The sequence below is a fragment of the Dioscorea cayenensis genome, chromosome 17 (assembly GCF_009730915.1).
Source record: "Dioscorea cayenensis subsp. rotundata cultivar TDr96_F1 chromosome 17, TDr96_F1_v2_PseudoChromosome.rev07_lg8_w22 25.fasta, whole genome shotgun sequence".
Lineage (NCBI taxonomy): Eukaryota > Viridiplantae > Streptophyta > Magnoliopsida > Dioscoreales > Dioscoreaceae > Dioscorea > Dioscorea cayenensis.
Window position 1 is genome coordinate 16,023,215 of NC_052487.1, and position 11,060 is coordinate 16,034,274.

The 11,060-nt window shown below is 33.3% G+C and overlaps 1 non-coding gene across 1 annotated transcript; it reads left to right on the forward strand.

Annotated features, from left to right (window-relative positions):
- Positions 1-10,739: 10,739 nt before the first annotated feature.
- On the forward strand, positions 10,740-10,846 carry LOC120281532. Its single transcript, XR_005542672.1, has one exon. It is a non-coding gene; the product is annotated as a small nucleolar RNA R71 (small nucleolar RNA).
- The last annotated feature ends 214 nt before the right edge of the window (positions 10,847-11,060 follow it).

The following is an 11,060-nucleotide window of genomic DNA, read 5'->3' on the forward strand; positions in this document are numbered from 1 at the left end:
CATCAATGGCAAACAAATATACGTATATTTCAACTATATATGGAATAAAACATGATAAAATGAAATACTTAAACATTTATTTCCAAAATACTAGCCATTAAACAATTATTTCAAAATAATGATAATAATTTATTTATTTAAAATAATAGCCACTACCAACTCACCTGGTGTCCTTGGGTTTCTTGCTAGACCTGGAACTCCCTCCCAAGCCTAATCAACACCTAACGGGATAACATAATAAAATAAATAAACAATTATGACAACTAAAAACATAATTGAACACAACAGAAAATACATGAAAGCAATAACCGACTCTCTAATTGGGCCCACTCACTCCAATCGGTTCAAACTCGACCTTGCATAATCAAATTGGTCTCCACGATTGCACTTAGCCCAACTCGATTTGAGCTAGACCATTCTGAACCAACCCTCAATTCCACCCGAACCAAACTCAAATTCACTGAACCAGGTTTAATTAAACCCACTAGCCTTGAACCAACTTAATTCTTATACAAATTTGTTGAACCAGCTTGGTTCAACCGAACCCAATTCTCTTCAAATGGGTTCAGCCCAAACCTTTAGCCCAACATCTAAACCAAAACCCAAATCAACTTCAACCAATTTAATTCAACCAAACCATTCAAGTCCAACCACACTCAACTTGATTTGATCAAACCCAGACCAGATCAATTCAATTAAACACAACCAATTCAATTCTCATCCAAACCCAATTCCAATTCAATTAAATGAACTTGGTTAAACCAAATCAAACTCAACTCAATCAATTCAATTTAACTCAACCAAATCAATTTGGCTAAACCCAACCAATTCCAATCCAACCATCATCATTAACACCTTAATCATCATAATCATCAACTTAATTAACTAAACCAAACCCCTAATCTCGGTGCTACAGAATTGCTGACAAGAATTCCTGAATCTCATCTTTGATTTATCATGATACAAGGTTTTTTCGACACAAATTTCATCTCAAAACAACACCCTCATCATTCCTGATTAATATTTCTTCAAATTCATCAACATTTTCATCAAATCAAACCATAAATACATATATATACATGCATACATATACATGCTAAAAACAATACAACAAGCCTCTTACTAGCCAAGCCATCCTCCCATGAGTTTCACTCCAACGATCTCCCAAGTCCTCTCCTTAAAACCTCCAATTTCTTCCCATTTCTTCATCTCGGGTTACTGTAGGGCTTGAAATGGGAGGAGAAGATGAACCATCAAAATCTCGAGTTTTTCTCCAACTTAAGTTTTCAGCCGAAATTCACTTTTAGTCCCTCAAAAGATAATTTCTTACAAAACAGTCCCTGAAAACTCCCAAATGGTCCTTGAATTATGAAATAGTATTCTCAAAAAGTCCTTTCAAATTATCCAATGGTCCCTGGATTATAACACAACATTTCAAAAAGATCCCTTCCATCTTACCTTTCAGTCCTCGGTTTCCATAAATATTTTATATCAATCCTTTTTCTATTACTCTTTAACCCAAAATCTTTTAAAAACTTTTACATTTAAGTCCTTGTTCTTTCCACTTGGGTTTCTCACCAAAATTACTCTGTACAAAAATCTTACTGCAACTGTAGTAATACCTTAAATATATTTTTCCAGTAATTATCCAAAGGTTCAGGGTATTACATATCCAATACCATAAATGATAGAGATTCGATAGGTTCCTATGTAAGCATTGAAAAATCATCAACTGGCACTTGAAAGAAGCCTGCATTCTCCTCCAAACTAATGTTATCATCATGTAGATATTAGTTTGTATCATCTCTTATATCACCCTTGGCATTGCAATGTGCTTTATCCTATGTGAAAACTATGGTGAGGTCATTAAAGAATTGAAAAGATTTACCATAAAGACAAGCTACTTCCTTATATTACATTAAAAAAGAAAATAAAAAATAATAAACATAACATGTCCATTTCATTACAGAATTACCAAATATAATTACTTATACCATGGCATATTCATTGTATGCATTTTTCTTCACAAGATAGCACTACTTTCATAATTCCAAACAAAATCACTTATGCGTTGTATATTAGCAATGGTGGTAGTTTTGCTTTTAAAAAGTTCATTTGAATTTAATATTTGGCATAGCATTTATCATGATTTATGGAAAATTTTTCTATATTATTTTTTTGAACTAAAATAGGTAGCCACTTATAAACACATTTTCAACTTGCCACACAGAAGTAGTAGATAGCTCAACTAAAGCTTCAATGAGGGTCTTGTTTTCTTTTGTTATCTAGTATCATTTGTTTTGCCCCTACCCATTTGTTCCCTACCCCTTTGTTGTAAATTTGAATCCATGAAACACATGCCAAATAAATGGAACATTCATTGTTATCATACGAGATTTAAAAGGTATAAATATGAAGTACTTCTAATACATTTGGCATGCATATCTCCAATATCAATAATGAAATATACAATTATGAAAAAAAAATATTGACAAAAAAGACTAATATATGTAAACGCATTCATACTCAATACAACCATATCGATTAACAGAGTCAACTTGACTGTCAAGTGAAAAGCATATCTACAGCCATGTCAAGCCTTAATTGGGTCCACTCATCCATTAGATCAACAATTGTAATGTTATCAATATCATCTTGCATGTTTTCCTTCAAAGTTAGAACATCAACTTCATCTTCTATAGAATCCTTTGTTATTTCCCTTCTGATAAAATTTTGGAGCTAACAACACACATTAATAATACACTATTGGGTAATTATGTTGAAAACTTCAATAGAATTTTCCAACTAATTGTTAGCAGTCCATACGCCCTCTCTATCACATTTCTAGCACAAGTATGTTTCATGTTAAAAGCTCTTGATGCATAAGTAGTTGACATACAACTGCCCAAGGACTAAAATAATATTATTGAACGTAAAAGGATACAAAAAAATTGAGGTAATTGTATATTCATATTTGATTAAATAATAGAAACCTAATGGGCAAACAAATATTTTTTATTAGGAATTTTTTATTATCAAGAATAATTTCAAAAAGCAATGATAGTACATTTTATTTACTATTTGAAACTTTTAATCCATTAAACTTCATATGTAACAGCATCCCTAAGAACTCGAAGATCATATGCCAAATCTTCTCCACCGTAAAAGATATATATAAATTGCAAACACTGAGTACATTAGAATTGATTTCAAATTTTCTTATTCAATTTTATTGGTTAATCATCTTTAAGCATATTCCCTCCAATATGTGTTCCATCTCATGCTCTAGGACAATTCTATGTTGGGGAAAAAATTATTACTTATAACCCATTAACTAATATATATATATATATATATATATACATACAGACTTAAGTTGTTACCTTAAACCACTTTCACTTAAAGTCATTTGAATTTTCAGTCACTCATTTAAGATTCTTCAACAAAACAACATAGTACAGATTAATTCATTTCAAAACAATATGGAAATGTTGAACAATTGTTTTTGCAAACGTATAAAGTCAAATTTAATTATTCTATTTTTATGTAGTGTAATGCAATGTTAAAAAAAAAACATTGCTATCATCTCCTTAACCAAGGCATTTCTTTTACCTCGTAACTTATGCTTCTTGACCCACCAATGATGGTCAATAATTAATATAAACTATGAAAGCAATGTTAATCCATGAGGAATTTATCAATGCACTTAATATTTTTTCATAAACCACAATATTTAAGTACTCATATTGTTTACGGAGCCTAATAGACATTAACTTAATCTCATACTGAACCATTCTATTTTTGTCATTGTATGATTTTTTAAATATGCATTGGGCATGACATTAAGTATGAAAAAGTAACCATATACATTACATAATATAGTTGGAGTTTTTCAATCTCATCCATTTATCAATAGCCATATCTAAAATAAAAATTACACATATGTCAATTTCAGCAAGCTTGTAACACAATAGTCACATAAATAATATGAGTGCATTCTATCCTAAAGATTAAAAGGTGGAAGGAGAAGACACAGATAGGCACATGCATGGAGGTTAAGATATAAACCAATTGCTAGATACAAACAATCATACAACAATGGCATAAAATAATGCAAGATGGTCAAGTAATTTCAAGAATAAATTCTACAATTTGCAATGTATCGAATTCAAAAGACCATAAAGATCGATAAAATTCGGTAGGGAAAATTTGTAATACATCTTAAGCTAAATTTGAGAGTGATTTATAGTTTAACTAATTAGAGCTAAGTTGGGAAAATTTGACAAAACTTGACAAATCTAGTTGTTATTCGGTAGATAAAGAAAAAGATGAAATTAACTTAAATAATCATATGTAAGCCTAATTTAAGCTAAAACTAGGCCAATGGTACCACAAGTTACCAACGACCAAGTGGTCTATTAGTAACCGAGCCCCCATTAGAACATTTCACAAGTAGTGATAGTTTGAATCATGGGTGAGGGCACATTTCTGGGAGCATAAATAGTAATTATGTGCGAGTGGTCCCATCGCCCATATGTGCGAGGGCCCCAACCCCACTTGCTCCACTGAGCTTTGTTCACGCCCCTGGCTTTCTTAGTAGCCTAGCCCCTCATCTTGACCAAAAACTTGGTCCAACAAGTTGTTTCAACATAATTGGCAAGCCAAAGATAGTGATAATGCACCACCAAAGTGTAAACAAATTGAATGCAAAAAAAAAAGTAAATTTGTCTAAAAAGTATAAAATTAATGTTTTTATTATTCGTTAACACAAAAAGAAAAAATGAATAATTTCTGAAATAACTTAAACTATTCAACATAGAATCGGTAAAAATATGACTTGAAATTAACATTTCAAAACCATATATTAAAATATTATTTAAAAAAACTTAACATATTTAGGAAACTATCAAACATTTCTTTAGTATAACAAAGGAATTTCAACATAATAAGGATGCTGGCAGACAAATGAATCACCAAATAAATAGCAAGAGAATCATAATTCTCCTCAGGCAAAGTGAAGATTCCCATAAAATCACCCGAATAAAACCGATTGCATATCAAGAGACTCACAATGTATCAAACATGTAGATATAAATTATTACTAATTGGTCCCCAATAACAAAGATTGTGATCAAATCAAGAACGTAAAATAAATAAATAATAGATAAATAAATACATAATGAAACATAAAAACTGAGATATCATACTAAAAACTCTAGACATTGCATAAAACAACCACAATCCCATGTAATTTGCCATTTACTTTAAGGTGTTAATTGTTTAGCTGGATTTGAAATTCATTGTATTTTCAAATGTCTGGATTTGTAACATTCCTTGTTTGTTAGAAGGGATTTCATTTTCACAACACTTTTAAAATCCATTAGATAGGGGATTTTGATTTACGACCAAAATCACCACAAAAATTCCTTTAGTTCAAATCTCTCACATGACAAACACATGAGGGATTCATGAGTTCAATATTAGGGGTGAGATGATCTACCTTGACACTTCTGCTTCTTCCAGCTCTGATTATCCAACAAATCTAAGGGTCTGCTTGGATAAAGATTTTGGGAGGTTTTGTAATGTAAGGTAAAGTAAAGTAATGGGAGGTAAAAGAAAGTTTTTAAACCCTTCCTTGCTTGTGGCAAGGTAAGGTAAATGGAGGTATTGAACCCTTGTTGTGTTTGGTTTGAAGGTAATTGGAGGTAAGGTTTTATAGTAATATTACCAAATTACCCCTATGATGAAAGACAAAAATTATAAATTCATTTACAATTAAATGAAACTTTACATAATTCTCTTCTTGTTTACATAAATGTCTCCCTTGATTATTGCTATATTAATTAATATTATTATATTAATTAATATTCCTTTATAGTTTAAAATTAATTAATATTGGTAGAGGCTCTTCACAATTATATGGTGTTCATGAATGCTTCACTATTAAAAGGTGTATCATATATACCAAAAAATTTTAATGTTTCATTTACAACAAAAATTTTACAACACTACATGACAAAAAGTAAAAGAGAAACAAACATCTCATTTTCCACAATTATAAAAAAAATTAAATATTCTTAATATCTCATTCACCATTCCAAACCTTTCTTAATATCTCATTCAACATGACTACGAAAATATATTTACTCGAATAAATGGCATTGAGGTAAAATCTCAATACTTATAAATATTCTTAATATCTCTTTCTCCATCCCAAACCCTTCCTGTTTCCATCAAACCAAAAAAAAATAAAAATACCAAATTATACAATAACATCAAGAACAACAAGAAACAAGAAACATCAAAAAGAATAATCACCATCATCCCAAACATTAAACACATAATACTCAAAACAGTGAAACTCCCATACATGTCCCAAACATTAAACACATAATACCCAAAACCAACATGTCCCATACATGATGACAAAAACAACAAAAACACATGAAACACTTGCTCTTTATCATTCATCATCATCATCTAAATCAGAAATCATCATCAACCCCAAGATCCATAAGCATGAAGCAAACTCTTTTGTTGTTTACCCGTTCCGTCCTATTACAAATAATGAAGATTATAACTAGTAACATGAATGATATTGAGATATACACAAAATTTTCCACCAATGTTCAATAATTTACCTTTCATTTTTTTTCAATCGTGTGGTTCTTGATCATAGCCCATTGAAATCAACAACAAAGACTTACGATGTTCATCCGGGCATCCCATTATGGCTTCCAACATCTTAGGATCCTTCATGAGGAACAAATAAGCTTGGTTTCGAAAAGGTTGTGAGAACCCTAAATTCAGTAGTGTAGCCCACACATCGGATGCTTTAATTAGACCCGGGTTTTGACCAAGTTCATTCAAAATTTGGGTGGTCACACCCAACACAGTGTTAGATACTTGGACTATTGCAGTTGTTGATTGAACAATCGCATTCAATAATGAGTCCATCCTCGTAGATAACACAGTAACATCATCACGACCATCGGACCATTTAGCCTTCTTGGACTTGGAAGACATTGGAGCTTCAAGAGATGCTTCCTCTGCAAACTCAATTTCATTCTCTCCCAAATTTTCTAAGTTTGCTATGTTTTGGGAAACCATGAAGTCAATGTCATCAATTGTGTTCCTTGAATGAGGTCCACCATATTTATTCATCGAATTTTGAGCTCTTCTTCGTCTTATTTCTGATGCAGTCTCAGCATGTTATACAGTTGCTCTATCTTGTCCATAGAGTTGAACTAACTTGTCATAATTTCTAATGCTTTTATTCATCCACTCATCAGCTTCTAGTTTGGCCTATATAGAGAGCAATGGTAACAAGATTACATCTTATACTATGAATATTAGCTTGCATTACTTTTACTAAAAAATTAAATATAAACAAAAAAAAAACTTACTTCAATTAAGTGTTGCCATAGTTCAGGCTCAGCTTCCCACATCTCCTTTGTTGGATTCCAAGCGAATCCAATCATCCCATTCTTGAATACATCATAGCATTTGGTAAATGCTCTTTTCATATTTTTCATGCAGTTTTGAGCCCTTTCCTTATATATTGGTTTATCTGGAAATTTTCTCTTCAATTCATTGACAATTTTTTCTAATGCATGAGTCGTGAAGGTGCCACCAATTCTATTTCCTATTTTTTGTTGATGCAAATATGCATCAACTAAAGCATCATCCATATTAAAATTCCATAGACACATGGCATTCCCATCAGTAGCATTTGTGTTAGTCTTTCTCCTTGGCATACCTTAAATACAACAAAAACACAAAAAAAGAAGATTAACAATGACAATGTGTATATCTATATATATACACACATATAACCCATAAATCGGAGTCAAAAAATAAAAGGAAAACATGGAAGCGATACATTTTAACATATAAGGTCATACATTAGGAATGATGGGATATAATAAGAATGTGTACATAAAAGACTGATGAGTGCACTTTGTATACATGTTTTCATACCCAAAATTCATCATTTTGCTTATTCTCAAGTTTACTTTTATACATGAGCAGTGCTATTATAGATATTTTTATTAAATGTGCAGAAATTGGGGCTCAATACATTTTGGAGTGAATTCGGGAAAAAAAACAAGAAGATATTCAAAAGGAGTTCAAGTACTCAAGCTTGACACGGGCTGGACATGCTTGTGTCATACCCTCCAAAGTTCTCAGCCCAATGTTGATCCAGCAAGAATTCTATGTAGAAGGACACTTTCAAGCTTGATACGGTCAGGACACGACCGTGCCCATGCCTCGGAAAATCCGAGGCCAAGGGTGATTTTAGTGAAGAATTATTGACACGCACTGGGTGCCCATGACAAGATCATGTCACAGCATTCCACGGTCAAGACATGATCGTGTCCCTTCCACCGAACTTTCCAGGCAGAGACACTCCTTTTCACCCAACTTTCTTCCGACATGACACGGTATGGACATGAGCATGCGCAGACCGTGTCGAGCCCAAAACCTCTCTTTATAATTCTAGTTTTTAGGGTTTCGTGATCATCTTTCTTCGGGGATCTTCTTCTCCACCAGGAGGACTTTGATGAGGACGAAGATCAAGCTTATCCACACTTTCTAAGGTATAGAGGAGCGAGTTTGAGGCACAAGAGAAGTGGTGCTAGCACAAGGAGCTCGACATTGGAGGCAAATCTCAAAGAGAAGGGAGTCATGTCTTCTTTTTCTAGATCTAGTTTTATCTCCTCCATGTTGTACCCACCCATGAGGGGCTAGCCGGCCACGGTGCCCCGGGGTGGGAACTTTGTGACTTTATATGCTTAAACACTTTTACTCTTCATGATTTACAGAGTTCTTTTGGTTCTTGTGTTAAATCTTGTGGTTGCATAACTTGATATGTTCGATTTGCACATCTACTTAGGTAAAACTTGGTGTAATTGAGAACCATAGATGCTTCATTGCTTTTGAGCACACACTAGACCCCTAAGAATGTACCTGGTAAACCTTGAGAGTGAGTGAGCATTACTAAGTGCAGAGAGAACATCCCAGGGCATTGTTCTCTTTAGTTGACACTTAATCCAATTGTCTTTTATCTCCATCTATTCTCTCTTCCTTTTCTCTTTTAATTGTTCTTAAATTTATTCAATCTCATCTCCTACTTATTTTTCACTAGAGATCAATATTAAGTGAGCATTTTTAGTCCAGTCCCTGTGGTTCGACAACCCTACCCCTTACGGGGTACCATTATATTACTTGTGTGTGCCTCGTGCACTTGCAGAGAACGCATCAAAGACCATACATTAAATAAAAAGTTACCGTTAGATGATACAGTAACAAAAGTAAAACATTCAATAAAACAAACATCAACTTGTGCCACATAATTCGACTTAATCATTATAATTGAGCCACATTTCAGCTGCTATAGCATCTCTAATAAGCTCTCCTACCATTGTTTCTTCATTGTTTTCCCGACTAACATGATGTTCATCTTATGTGCCATCCACAAGTTCACTATCAACTTGTGCTACTATTGAATCATCAGGGTCCACACATATTAAATAATTGTGTAAGATACAACATGCAAAAAATTTTGTGTTTCCAAGCCATAATGAGGCTCTATTGAGCTCTTAATAATAGGAAAACATTTTTTAACAACACCAAATGCTCGTTCAATAGCTTTACGCAAATACGCATGTCGAAGATTAAACGGCTCAATTGGATTTCATGGTGGATTCCTCAAATATTCTTTCAAGTGATATCTTTCCCACCGATATGGTGTAATAAGTCCACATCTCAACATGAAGCCAGCATAAACTAGATAATATTTCCCTGAACATTAATTTTAAACTTTGTTATACACTATACATGTATATCATGTTTAATTTAATATTATATCATGCACATAAGTACCTTCGGAACTTTTAATAAGACATGTTCTAGATAAGGCATTCTTGATAATTCTCGAATGAGACATTGTACCTTCCCATCCAGGTAACACATATGTGAACTTTAAATTAAATGTACATGTGGCTAAAATATTTTGTGTTGGATAATCTTTTCTCCCACGATACTTGGGAGCTTCTGTACTAGAGACCTTTACACAGATATTGTTCCATCAATAACACCGACACAATCCTGTGAAATGATTTCACATTTTCATTCTCAACATAGACGCATTTTAACATTAAATTATAATTCAATATATAACTTATTACCTTAAAGTATGGATAAAATGTAGTACTATTGAATATTTATGAAGGAGTTTCTCTGCCATCAAGTTGTTTCAGAAATTTATCCTCCAAATACACTATAGATTCTAGCACATTGTGAAAATGACGAAAAATTATCTTACAAGATCACCAGAAAAAAAATGATAATTCATGATGCAAAACATTATAACCTAGCAGGTATAGTGTTTTCATGGCCTGTTCATCAACGATAGCCTGTGATGTTGGTGTAAGACCTCCTTCTCTTACTAACATGTCTCACAATCCATGAAAAGCTGTAGCACTCATTCGTATCATACTATAACATAAATCACTTGAAAGTAGATGCAACATTAACACATCTCTTACTCGGTCTACTTCCAACCGAATTTCACGTGGGATTTGGTATCTACTGAGTTCATCTCTATTTCTTTGATGAGATGTCGGGCTTCTTCAGGGGTCTTGCTCCCTAAGGTACCTCCTGCTGCAACATCAAGTAACTACTTCGTGCTTGGGTTCAACCCACTATAGAAAGTCTGAATAATCATCCACTCAGGGAACCCATGTTGAGGACATTTCCACAGCAGCTCCTTGAACCTATCCCATGTCTCAAAAAGAGATTCCAATTCCGTTTGCACAAAAGAGGATATTTCATTTTTAAGCTTCATGAATTTTCTGGAAGGTAAATATCGGGCAAGAAAAGCTTCTACCATCTCCTCCCATGTAGTGATCGATGCTCTAGGTAATGAATGTAGCCATTGCTTCACTCTCCCTTTCAAGGAAAATCGGAAGACCCTCAACTTGATAGCATCATCTGTAACACCATTAATCTTGAGCATGTCGCACACTTCCAAGAAATTCTCTATGTGATTGTTTGGA